The sequence below is a fragment of the Macaca nemestrina genome, chromosome 1 (genome assembly GCF_043159975.1).
Source record: "Macaca nemestrina isolate mMacNem1 chromosome 1, mMacNem.hap1, whole genome shotgun sequence".
NCBI classification, from domain to species: Eukaryota; Metazoa; Chordata; class Mammalia; order Primates; family Cercopithecidae; genus Macaca; species Macaca nemestrina.
In genome coordinates, this window is record NC_092125.1 from 225,937,674 (window position 1) to 225,950,347 (window position 12,674).

Genomic DNA, 12,674 nt, shown 5'->3' on the forward strand with positions numbered 1-12,674 from the left:
TCATGGAGACAGAAAACAGAATGGTGGTTGCCTCTGGCAGAGGAGAGGGTGTTGATTGACAGGGATATGGAGGACTTCCTGGGATGATGGAAATTTTATTTTATTATTTTTTTTGAGACGGGATTTGCTTTGCCACCTAGACTGGAGTGCAGAGGCATGGTCATGGCTCACTGCAGTCTCCACCTCCCAGGCTCAAGTGCTCCTACTTCAGCCTTCCTGGTAGCTGGGGCCACAGGTGTGCGCCACCTGGCCTGGCTAATTTTTTAAAAAATTTTTAGTAGAGATGAAGTTTCACTACGTTGCCCAGCCTGGTCTTGAACTCCTGGGTTCAAGTGATCCTCCCACCTTGGCTCCCCAAAGTGCTGGGATTACAGGTGTGAGTCACTGTACCCAGCCAGAAATTTTATATATATATATATATATACACACACACACACACATATATATGTATATATATTTTTTTGAGACAGAGTCTCGCTCTGTCGCCCAGGCTGCAGTGCAATGGTGCCATCTTGGCTCACTGCAACCTCTGCCTCCTGGGTTCAAGCAATTCTCCTGCCTCAGCCTCCCCAGTAGTTGGGACTACAGGTGCGTGCCACCACATCCCGCTAATGTTTGTATTTTTAGGAGAGACAGGGCTTTACTATGTTGGCCAGGCTGGTCTTGAACTCCTGACCTCGTGGTCTGCCTGCCTGGGAAAAGTGCTGGGATTACAGGCGTGAGCCACCGCACCCCGCTAATATATATTTTTGATGGAGCAGTGGTTCCATAGGTGTAAACATTTTTCCAAACTCATCAAACTATATGCTTAAAATCTGTGCATTTTTTTGTATTTAAATGATGCTTAATAAAAAAGCATTTGGAAAGAAATTATGTAGCATGATAAAAGCAATAACATGATAACACAAAGGTTTTTTGTTCGTTTGTTCGGGTTGTTTTGAGGTAAGGTCTTGCTCTATTGTCCAGGCTGAAGTGCAGTGGCCCCATCATGCCTCGACTTCCTGGGCTCAGGTGATCCTCCTACCTCAGCCTCCTGAGTTAGCTGGGACTACAGGCACGTGCCACCAAACTCAGACAAGTTTTTTGAATTTTTTTCTAGAGACAAAGTCACCCTATGTTACCCAGGCTGGTCTCAAACTCCTGGACTCAAGAAATCCACCTGCCTCAGCCTCCCAAAGTCCTGGGATTATAGGCAGGAGCCACAACACCCAGGCTTTAACTTTTTTTTTTTTTTTTTTTTGAGACAGAGTCTCGCTCTGTCACCCAGGCTGGAGTGTGGTGGCACGATCTTGGCTCACTGCAACCTCCACCTCCTGGTTTCAAGCAATTATCCTGCCTCAACCTCCCAAGTAGCTGGGATTACAGGTGCACACAGCCACACCTGGCTAATTTTTGTATTTTTTGCAGAGAAGGTGATCTGCCTGCCTCAGCCTCCCAAACTGCTGGGGCTACAGGCATGAGCCACTGCACCCAGTCCCATTTTTTTTTCTTTGAACCAGAGTCCTCACTCTATCACCCAAACTGGAATGCAATGGTGTGATCTCGGCTCACTGCAGCCTCGCTCTCCTGCGCTCAAATGATCCTCCCACCTCAGCATCCTGAGTATCTGGGACTACAGGCATAGGAACAGGTGTTGCCATCTTGCCCTTAGAGGACAAGTAGCTAGGGAGAAGGAGGGTACCATAGGTAGATAAAGTTATTAGTGATGTTCTAGCTATTGGTTTGACTGCTGGATTTAAGGATTTATTATTATTACACTTTTATTAACATATGTTAGTTAATTATTAACGTATATGTTATATTCAATATTTTGTAAATATCAGAAAATATATTTTTAAAAATTTGGAAAGCAAGTGGTCACCTAAGGACAAGCAAAATTTAGATTCATGCAAGAAGTGGTACTTGAAAGACAGAGAAGATTTTTACAGACAAACTGGCAGCAGACATCCCGGATAGAACAGCAGTCCTGGCGTTGGCAAGCACACAGAGGCTCGGCAGGGCCAGGCCCTTGGGAAGCACTTGCTACCAGCCTCCCTGGCATCATTCTTGTTTCTGGTATTGATGCCTCATGTCGCCAACAAGATTAACTTTGTTGAGCACATGGATCAAGCAAAATACTATTTTTTGGCATCTCTCAGATAGCCAGGTATTTGTATAGTTTGTATAGTAGTTGGTTGATACCTGTATGCTACTCTGGCTGAATTCTTTTTTTTTCTTTTTTTTTTTTTTTTGAGATGGAGTGTCGCTCTGTCACCCAGGCTGGAGTGTAGTGGCACGATCTCGGCTCACGGCAACCCTGCCTCCCAGGTTCAAGCGATTTTCCTGTCTCACCCTCCCGAGTAGCTGGAATTACAGACATGCACCACCATGGCTGGCTAATTTTTATATTTTTAGTAGAGACAGGGTTTCACCATATTGGCCAGGCTGGTCTCAAACTCCTGGGCTCAAATGATCTGCTTGCCTCGGCCTCCCAAAGTGCTGGGATTACAGGCGTAAGCCACCAAGCCAGGCCACTCTGACTGAATTCTGTGATTGGTTAAGCAGAATATCTAAAAATCAGACCTGTTTTTTTTTTCCTCTGGTTGTACTTGAACTAAATTTATATGCCAAGTTTATGGGGCTGAATTTTCAGTTATGTTTGTGTGTATGAGGATGTGCATGTATGTGTGCAGGATGAGGACGTTTGCATGGAACTGGCTCAAAAACTACTACCAGTTTTGAGAAGCGTGTGGAATTAGTGAATGCTGTGATTTGCACCAAAATATTTAAGAACAGTAGAGTCCTACGATCCAATACAGGTTGGGCACGGTGGCTTGTGCCTGTAATCCCAGCACTTTGGGAGGCGGAGGTGGGCGGATCACGAGGTCAGGAGATCAAGACCATCCTGGCTAACACAGTGAAACCCCGTCTCCACTAAAAACACAAAAAATTAGCCAGGCATGGTGGTGGGCACCTGTAGTCCCAGCTACTTGGGAGGCTGAGGCAGGAGAATGGCGTGAACTCGGGAGGCGGAGCTTGCAGTGAACCGAGATCATGCCACTGCACTCCAGCCTGGGCAACACAGCGAGGCTCTGTCTCAAAAAAAAAAAAAAAAAAATTAGCCAGGCGTGGTGTCATGTGCCTGTAATCCAAGCTGCTCAGGAGGCTAAGGCAGGAAAATCGCCTGAACCTGGGAGGCGGAGGTTGCAGTGAGCCAAGATCATGCCATTGTACTCCAGCCTAGGCAACAGACCCAGAATCCGTCTCAAAAAAAAAAAAAAAAAAGAAAGATTCAATACAATTAGGATTTGCAGTCGGTTGGTTAATTAAAAATTTTGGTTAAAGTAAGCAGTCATAAAAACTAAAAGGCTGGTCGGGCACAGTGGCTCATGCCTGTAATCCTAGCACTATGGGAGGCCAAGGTGAGCGGATTGCCTAAGCTCAGGAGTTTGAAACCAGCCTGGGCAATATGGGAAAACCCCATTTCTACAAAAAAAAAAATACAAAAATTTGCTGGGCATGGTGATGCATGCCTGTAGTCCCAGCTACTTTCGGGGGCTGATTCAGGAGAATCTCTTGAGCCCATGAGGTGGCCGTTGCACTGATCTGCGATTGTGCCACTGCACTACTGCCTGAGTGACAAAGTGAGATCTGTCTCAAAAAAAAAAAAAAAAAAGTAAAAGACCAGGAGTGGTGGCACTCGCCCATAATCCCAGCATTTAGGAAGGCTGAGGTGGGAGGATCGCTTGAACCCAGGAGTTCAAGGCTTCGGTGAGCTGTGATTGTGTCATTGTACTCCAGCCTGAGCAATAGAGCTGGACCCTGTCTCAAAACAAGTAAGTAAATAAATAAATAATAAAATTTTTAAAATAAAAAGTGAAAGATCCAGCCCTGGACATTTGATCGTAACTTCAAGTGTATGAATGTATTCATCCAGCATTTGCCTGGATACACAGCCAAGCAAAGCTTTCTCTTCACACCTGGGTCTGCTTACCCGGAGGTGAGTGCTTCCTGCATAGATCCCTAATGCTGCATCGTCTGTGCGGTCCACAATGATTCTACACTAGATCTTCGACAGGCCTTTTCTTGTTTTCTGGCTCCTGCAAACCTCCCAACACCTGCCTCTTGCTACCCCTACTCCAGCAACATTGACTTTCCCTCTGGAAACATGCCAGGCTCATTTCATTTCCGCCTCAGGCCCTTTGCACAAGCTGTTGCCTCTGCCTAGAAGGCTCTATCTTACATCTTTGTGTGGCTGGATTATTTTGTCATTCAGATCATACTTTGAGCAATGGAGAGATACCTCTGCCTTTCATCTAAAGTAACTGTACACGACAAGATCTAGCTATTTGCCGGTCTGCCTTTCCTCTCTAGAATGTAGTGGAGCAGGAACTGAAAGGGTCTTGTTTGCTGGTCCGGCATCCAGAGCAGAGCATGTATTGCGTGCTCAACAAATATCAGCAAGTGATGAACAAATGTTGAGAGGAGAGAGGGATAAAGATGTTTGAGAACGGTTCATCGCGTATGATCCGCTGTGTGATCTGCCTGTATTTCTCTTCAAAGCCTTTGAGGTCAGAGTTATGCTTCTTTTAGGTGTATCACTGTGCAAAAATCAAGTTTTATCCAAGTTACATTTTATTTAGAATTTTTGTAATCTAGAAAGCTACTGATCTCCATAGATGGAGTGCAAACAGTTTCTCCAAATTCTTATGATCTGCATTTGAGATTAATTAGGATTCTTTTGTTTACCTGCTGGGAAGCCCAAGATTATATGAATTTCTTTTAAATTTTAAAAATTATTTTTTACAGAGACTGGGTCTCCCTATGTTGCCCAGGCTGGTCTGAAACTCCTGGCTCAAGGGATCCCCCTGCCTCAGCCTCCCAAAGAGCTGGGATTACAGGTGTGCGCCACCATGCCTGGCCTTTTGTAAATTCTAAAAACCTAAATATCCTTCTTTACAGATTCCTAAGCCATTGATCCCCAGCTGTCCCACCGCTCTAGGGTTTCTCCTGCAGCTTTCTTGGCCTCTTCACATTCCATGTCCAGGAGCCTCAAGTTTGCCACCGTTTTGGGAATCTTTAAAAACATAGATATTGGCCGGGCACAGTGACTCACACCCGTAATCCCAGCACTTTCGGAAGCCGAGGCGGGTGGATCACCTGAGGTCAAGAGTTTGAGACCAGCCTGGCCAACACGATGAAACCCCGTCTCTACTAAAAATCTAAAAATTAGCTAAGTGTGGTGTTGGGCACCTGTAATCCCAGCTACTCGGGAGGCTGAGGCAGGAGAATCGCATGAACCTGGGAGGCAGAGGTTGCAGTGAACCAAGATCGCGCCGCTGCACTCCAGCCTGGGCTACAGAGCAAGACTCCAACTCAAAAAATAAAAATAAAAAGAGCTCAATTCTAGACAGCCCCATGCCCACCTGCACGACAGGGCACTCTCAATGCCAGGCACTGTCCTGGGGCCTTCATCTGCCCTTGCCATGTTGTCACAATTCTGCAGGTGAGCGTGCGGAGGCTAACTTCAGCACAGTGTCTGTCACTGGTGGACTGTGGGGCAGGGATTTGGAAATAAGCTTCTTGAATCCCAACCCAACGTCCCTTGACCATCACTTTATGCTGCCATTTCTAGGGAGGTTCAAGCGAAGACAGTGCTGAGTGTCTGAGCTCCTGCTCCGCTCCTGCAGTGGGAGAAGCTCTGGCTGGGCCCCAGCGTCTCCTGACAGCTACTCTCTGGGCCTCCTGGCCTGCCTGGATCCCGCTTCTTAGAGCAAAGGTGAGACTGGCCACCTGCTTGTTTGTACCCAGGACAAACTGTGTACACAGCCTGGTCCATAAACCCCCCTGAGCTCCCTGCAGCTTGCCTGTCCCGTCTCCCCAGGAGGCCGATTGGAGGAGAGCTGCTCTCTGTCCTGGAGCTGCCCCTGCCCTGGCCATGCCCTGGCTGCATTTCTGGATCAATGCCCACTGACCAGAGGCCTGACTGTGTCACTGACCTACACGTTGGTGCCACTTCCCCGAGGGGCTCATATGTGGACGTTTCATGGAAGGGACGGCCCCTCTACTTTTTTGATGAGGTTGAATTTAAACAGGATGAAACTTTGGCCCTTGTCACTTTTTTTTTTTAATGTTTTTAATTAAATTGCCTGGGTCACTGACACCCTGGAGAGACTAGGAAATGCAGCGTTGCAGTTTGTTAATGATACACCATCTGTTTGTTCGCACTGTGTAGTCACATGATCTTTGCTCTGCAGAACATCCTGTCTCACTGGCCTAAACCAGTTTGCGGCTGAAATGCTTAGGATGAATGCCAGAAAATCTCTCTCTTTTTCTTTGTCTCTCTCTCTCTCTCTCCTCTCCTCTCCTTTCTCCCTCCCTCCCCCTTTCTTTCTCTTACCCATTTTAAGATTGGCTGTTAACTCCAAACTTGTTGGCAGAATTTGTATTAATTATTTATGACACTTCGTCACCCGGTTCCATTGCAGTATTGTAGCTTGACTTCTGAGCCAGTAAGGTGGCCATAGCTCTGACAAATGGGGGAAATTTCAGGGTTGGGGTGGGGAAAGCCCATGACAGCTGGCCTTTGAGGGCAGCACCGCCCAGCCACAGCTCCCAGGGAATCGCGGACCCCCCAGGGCAGCAGAAGGTGAAACCAGGGAGCCCCTTCTGACCCATCACCAATGGTCTCGTTGTGACTCATTTTCTTTACCCCTACAATTCATGATCATTGACTCATCTCACACGATAATTAGATTAAGTCCATGACAAGTGCTGCATCCTAGCTATTTTGCTGTTGCTGTTGTGGTCCAGGCTGGAATGCAGTGGCACGATCTCAGTTTGCTGCATCCTTCACCTCCCTGCAACCTTCACCTCCCAGGTTCGAGTGATTCTCCTGCCCCAGCCTCCTGAGTAGCTAGGATTACAGACACCTGCTACCATGTCCTGCTAATGTTTGTATTTTTAGAAGAAGTGGGGTTTTACCATGTTGGTCAGCCTGGTGTCAAACTCTTGACCTCAAGTGATCCCCTGCCTTGGCCTCCCAAAGCGCTGGGATTACAGGCATGAGCCACCACCCCTGGCCCATCCTAGGTTTTTCTCGATTTTCATTTTTTTGAAATGGAGTGAGAGGTGAAGCTGGCTAGGCTTTTGATTCAGGTGGGGACTTGGACTTTTCTGTCTAGCTAGAGGATTGTAAACACACCAATCAGTGCTCTGTGTCTAGCTAAAGGTTTGTAAATGCACCAATCAGCACTCTGTAAAAATGCACCAATCAGCACTCTGTGTCTAGCTAAATGTTTGTAAATGCACCAATCAGCACTCTGTAAAACGGACCAATCAGCACTCTGTAAAATGGACCAATCAGCAGGATGTGGGCGGGGCCAAATAAGGGAATAAAAGCTGACCACCCAGGAGGCAGCAGCAACCCGCTGGAGTCGCCTGCTATGCTGGGGAGTGGTGGTTCTTTTGTTTTTCACAGTAAAACTTGCTGGTGCTCACTCTTTGGGTCTGCAGTACCTTTATGAGCTGTAAGGTTGTGAGGGACAGCCTCATTCCTGAAGTCAGCGAGAGCATGAATCCACTGGGAGGAACAAACAACTCCAGACACGCCACCTTTAAGAGATGTAACACTCACTGTGAAGGTCTGTCGCTTCACTCCTGAAGTCTGTGAGACCACGAACCCACCAGAAAGAAACTCCAGACGCTTCTGAACATCTGAAGGAACAAACTCCGGACACACCATGTTTAAGAACTCAACACTAACTGTGACGGTCCGCGGCTTTATTCTTGAAGTCAGTGAGACCAAGAACCCACCGAAAGGAACCAGTTTCGGACACAGGAGTTTCACTCTTACTGCACGGACTGGAGTGCAGTGGTGTGATCTTGGCTCACCACAATCTCTTTCTCGCGGGTTCAAGTGATTCTCCCCTCACAGCCTCACAAGTAGCTGGAATTACAGGCATGTGCTACCACAGGCGGCTAATTTTTGTTTTGTTTTTTGAGATGGAGTCTTGCACTGTCACCCAGAGTGGAGCGTAGTGGGATGATCTCGGCTCACTGCAACCTCCACCTCCTTGATTGAAGTGATTCTCCTGCTTCAGCCTCCTGAATAGCTGGGATTACAGGCGTGCGCCACCATACCCAGGTAATTATTGTGTTTTTAGTAGAGATTGGGTTTCACCGTGTTGGTCAGGCTGGTCTCAAACTCCTGACCTCTTGATCCGCCCACGTTGGCATCCCAAAGTGCTGGGATTACAGGCGTGAGCCACTGTTCTCCCACGAATTTTTGTATTTTTAGTAGAAACGGGGTTTCTCCATTTTGGTCTGCCTGGTCTTGAACTCCTGACCTTGTGATCTGCCCACCTCGGCCTCCCAAAGTGCTGGGATTACAGGTGTGAGCCACCGTGCCCAGCCCATCCTAGATATTTTTAAAGCTGTAAGTTTTATTCGTTTTCATGAAAACTGGGCCTCAAAAGGAAATGTAACAGGCCCAGATGCTGACGCTCTGGTGGAAAATGCCGTGGCTCATTGAACCCCTCTCTTTCACCAGGAAACCTGGATTCCACGTGGCAGAAGATGGACGGCTGTGAAAAATGATTTAGAAAACGTTCACCAGTCCAGCAACTGCAAAGTATTGCAGTGCCCACAGACACTCGCGGTATAGCTTAACTCTGCTACACCTCAGTCATGGCCTCAGTCATTCCTTCATGAATGAGGTGACTGGTCACCACAGGAAGGGTGTGTGTCCTGTGAGTGGCCTTCTGAAGGGACAGGAGGTGACTGGAGTCACAGAGGAGGTTGTGGTTGGGGTACAAGGAGATGGCTCAGTCACCAAGCTGGGGATGCTCACAATGCTCACACACAGGGACTCAGCATGGCAGGCAGGGGCTGCTGTCAACAGTGACCCCATATGCATGCAGCCCCGGTCTCTTCCAATGACCGGAAGCCTCCAGGGCTGCTGTGTTCTTCCCTCCTGTGTAGGGGTTGTCCACACATCGTCTGATTCCGTCTCTCTCTTTTTTTTTTTTTTTAGACAAGAGTCTCACTGTGTCACCCAGGCTGGAGTGCAGTCGCACCATCGGGGCTCACTGCAGCCTCCACCTCTCGGGTTCAAGCGATTCTCCCGCCTCAGCCTCCTGACTATCTGGGACTACAGGTGTGTGCCACCACACCCAGCTAATTTTTGTGTTTTTAGTAGAGAAGGGGTTTCACCGTGTTGGCCAGGCTGGTCTCGAACACCTGACCTGAGGGAATCCACCCACCTCGGCCTCCCAAAGTGCTGAGATGACAGGTGTGAGCCACCGCTCACGTCCGATTCCATCAGTTACTTGAGACCCTGATAAAGTTTAAGGGGTGTGTGTGTCTGTTTACAACAGTAGAGAGTTTTTTTTTTTTTTTTTTTTTTTTTTTTTTTTTTTAGGGGAACTGGCCCATATGGATGATTCATCTCTAGGTGTTTCACACTCTAAGCTTATGAAATACTTCTCCAATCAGCTAGAAACCAATGGCCCAGAACTTTATCAACTTCTGATAGGAGTTTGCAGCCCATAAAACCCAGCTCGGCACACTCCCTGCAGGGAAAACATCTGCACCTGGGCTTCTTGGCCCAGAAAAAGGTGATGTAGCCACTTTAAAGTGTAGCCATTGTTCCTCCTCTCCCTCTGTCATCGTCGGGATGGACCGCCTGCTGGGGGCCCTTACTGGGATATTGTTTCTGATTTTATCTTTTAGCTTCAAGTAAAATAGCAATAAGCGATACTAATCACAAGTATTTTCCTGAAATTCAGTTCACACCTTAATGCTGAAAGCATTTGGGTAAATTAACTCACACTGGCACTAAAATAATTCACGTCATTACCTCTAAAGAGTGAGACAATGAAAGTTACAGAAAACAGTGTGATCTCCAGCAATAAAGGGATGTGGAGTGCTTTTTTATTTTATATATACAAATAATGATTTAAATGGAGACAGAGTTTCGCTGTTTTCCCAGGCTTGTCTCGAACTCCTGGACTCAAGTAATCCACCAGCCTCAGGCTCCAAAAGTGTTGGAATTACAGTCATGAGCCACCATGCCCAGGTGTGGAGTGCTTTTCAGTCTCTAGTCTGGCTTCACGGGTGAGCACTTGGACATGCATAAAATAGGGTGACACCGTTCCCCCCATCTCAAAGGTGGCTCTTTGGACAAGGACATAATTCCCTCTGAGAGGCCTTGGCCATTATTGCTACGCTGGAGTTGTGCCGAAAACACACCAGCTGTCTTTTCTGTCAGTTGCGCACCAGAATTGGATCATTGTGTGATCCGAAAAGAGCAGGGATATGTTACTGCTGGATTCACTTCAAAGAAACATAAGACACAGAATGATAAATCCAAATTCACCCAAGAACTATAATGAAATGCTCAATAATGTAATATCTCCCTGGAGAGGTAGATTGAGTAATGGTTACTTTTGAAGCAGTTTTACCCCTGGAAGAAAAGCTGAGTGGGATTGTAATCTTTGCAAGTAGCCATCTCAGTTAAAGTTTTCCAGGGGGCGGCAGGTACCCGACTCTAATTGTTTCTGGCCCCCACCCTCCCTCCACCCTCTGCCTACCCCGTCCTCTCATCCTCAGGTCCTGGGTCAACCCCACCCCCTGCAGCAGCCACTCCAGATCCTGTCCTGAGTGAACTCCCATAGAACTGTTGGTTGAGACAAGCTAGATCAGGCATGGGCCCACACAACCTTGAAGCTCTACGTGGTCTGTCCAATATGATCCAGAAGGTTCTCATGGGCAGAGTCATCCAGGCAGAGGGAGGCTTTATCTGTCATACACTCCCACGGCCACTGCAGCATGGGGAAGAAAACAGGACAAAATGCACGCTGGCTCTTAGAGCTTTGTGTTCATCTGTTCTCACACTGCTATTAAAAAAATGCCCGAGACTGGGTCATTTATAAAGGACAGAAGTTTGATTGACTCACACTTCCGCATGGCTGGAGAGGCCTCAGGAAACTTACAATCATGGCGGAAGCTGAAGGGGAAGCAGGCACCTTCTTCACAAGGTGGCAGGAGGGAGGAAAGAGTGGGGGAAACTGCCATTATAAAACTGTCAGATCTCATGAGAACTCCCTCACTACCATGAGAATAGCATGGGGGACACCACCCCCATGATCCAATCACCTCCCACCAGGTCCCTCCCTTGACACCTGGGGATTACAATGAGATTTGGGTGGGAACACAGAGCCAAATCACAACAAGCTTCCACCCAAGCGACAGACATCACTTGCACTCAGATTGCTTTGGTCAAAGTAAGTCAAACGGCCGCCCCAACTACAAAGGGGGTGGGGGAGTGCAATTCTATGAAAACTTAGAGAAGAGCCCAGCTGGGCACAGTGGCTCATGCCTTAATCCCCAGCAGGCTTTGAGAGGCCGAGGCAGGAGGATGGCTTGAGGAGGGGAGTTCAAGACCAGCCGGGGCAACAAAGTGAGACCTCATCTCTACAAAATAAAAAAATTAGCTGAGAGGCCAAGGCAGGCAGATGACGCAGTCAGGAGATCGAGACCATCCTGGCTAACATGGTGAAATCCCGTCTGTACTAAAAATACAAAAAGTTAGCCAGGTGTGGTGGCGGACACCTGTAGTCCCAGCTACTCGGGAGGCTGAGGCAGGAGAATCGCTTGAACCCGGGAGGTGGAGGTTGCAGTGAGCCGAGATCGAGCCACTGCACCCCAGCCTGGGTGACATAGCAAGACTCCATCTCAAAAAAAAAAAAAAAAAAAGCTGCGTGGGGTGCACATGCCTGTAGTCTTACCTTTCTGCTCAGTAGGCTGAAGTAAGAGCATTACTTGAGCCAAGGAGTTTGGGGCTGCACTGAGCCACGATCGTGCCATTGCACTTGAGCCAGGGTGACAGAGAAAGACACTGCCAAAAAAAAAAAAAAGGGCCATGACAATTTGTTAAAGAACTCTAGTGACTACCACAGTGTCCATGCCATCACACGCAGTGCTGTCAGTTTAGGAACGACAGCGTCCAAACGTCATCACCAGGGAGGGAGCTCTCCAGGCTGGAAGAAGATGGGGCCTCCTTGGCCAGCCGGGTGGTTGAATGGACACTGGCATTCAAAGGGATGGCTGAGAAAAAGTAGAAAACCCAAATGTCTATGAGCTGATGAATACATAGAAAAAGTGTAGCATATCTATACAATGGAATATCACTTAACAAGAAAACGCAGTGCTGACACATGCTATCACATAGAGGAACATTGAAACATTATGCTGAGTGAAATTAGTCACGAAAGACTACATATTGCCTGGCGTGGTGGCTCATGCCTGTAATTCCAGCACTTTGGGAGGCTGAGGCAGGCAGATCATGAGGTCAGGAAATCGAGACCATCCTGGCTAACATGGTGAAACCCTGTCTCTACTAAAAAAGTACAAAAAAATTAGTCAGGCGTGGTGGCAGGTGCCTGTAGTCCCAGCTACTTGGGAGGCTGAGGCAGGAGAAGATGTGAACCCAGGAGGCAGACCTTGCAGTGAGCTGAAATCGCACCACTGCACTACAGCCCGGGTAATAGAGCGAGACTCTGTCTCAAAAAAAAAAAAAGACTACGTATTATATAATTCCATTTACACCACGTGTCCAGAATATGCAAATCTACAGAGGCAGAAAATAGGTTAGTGGTTGCATAAAGCTAGTGTGGTGGGTTGGGGTGAAGTCA

The 12,674-nt window shown here is 47.7% G+C and overlaps 1 long non-coding RNA gene across 1 annotated transcript; it reads left to right on the forward strand.

Moving 5' to 3' along the window:
* The first annotated feature begins 7,990 nt into the window (after positions 1–7,990).
* On the forward strand, positions 7,991–9,954 carry LOC139355437 (uncharacterized). Its single transcript, XR_011606062.1, has 4 exons — positions 7,991–8,125; positions 8,531–8,718; positions 9,014–9,136; positions 9,401–9,954. It is a non-coding gene; the product is annotated as an uncharacterized lncRNA (long non-coding RNA).
* The last annotated feature ends 2,720 nt before the right edge of the window (positions 9,955–12,674 follow it).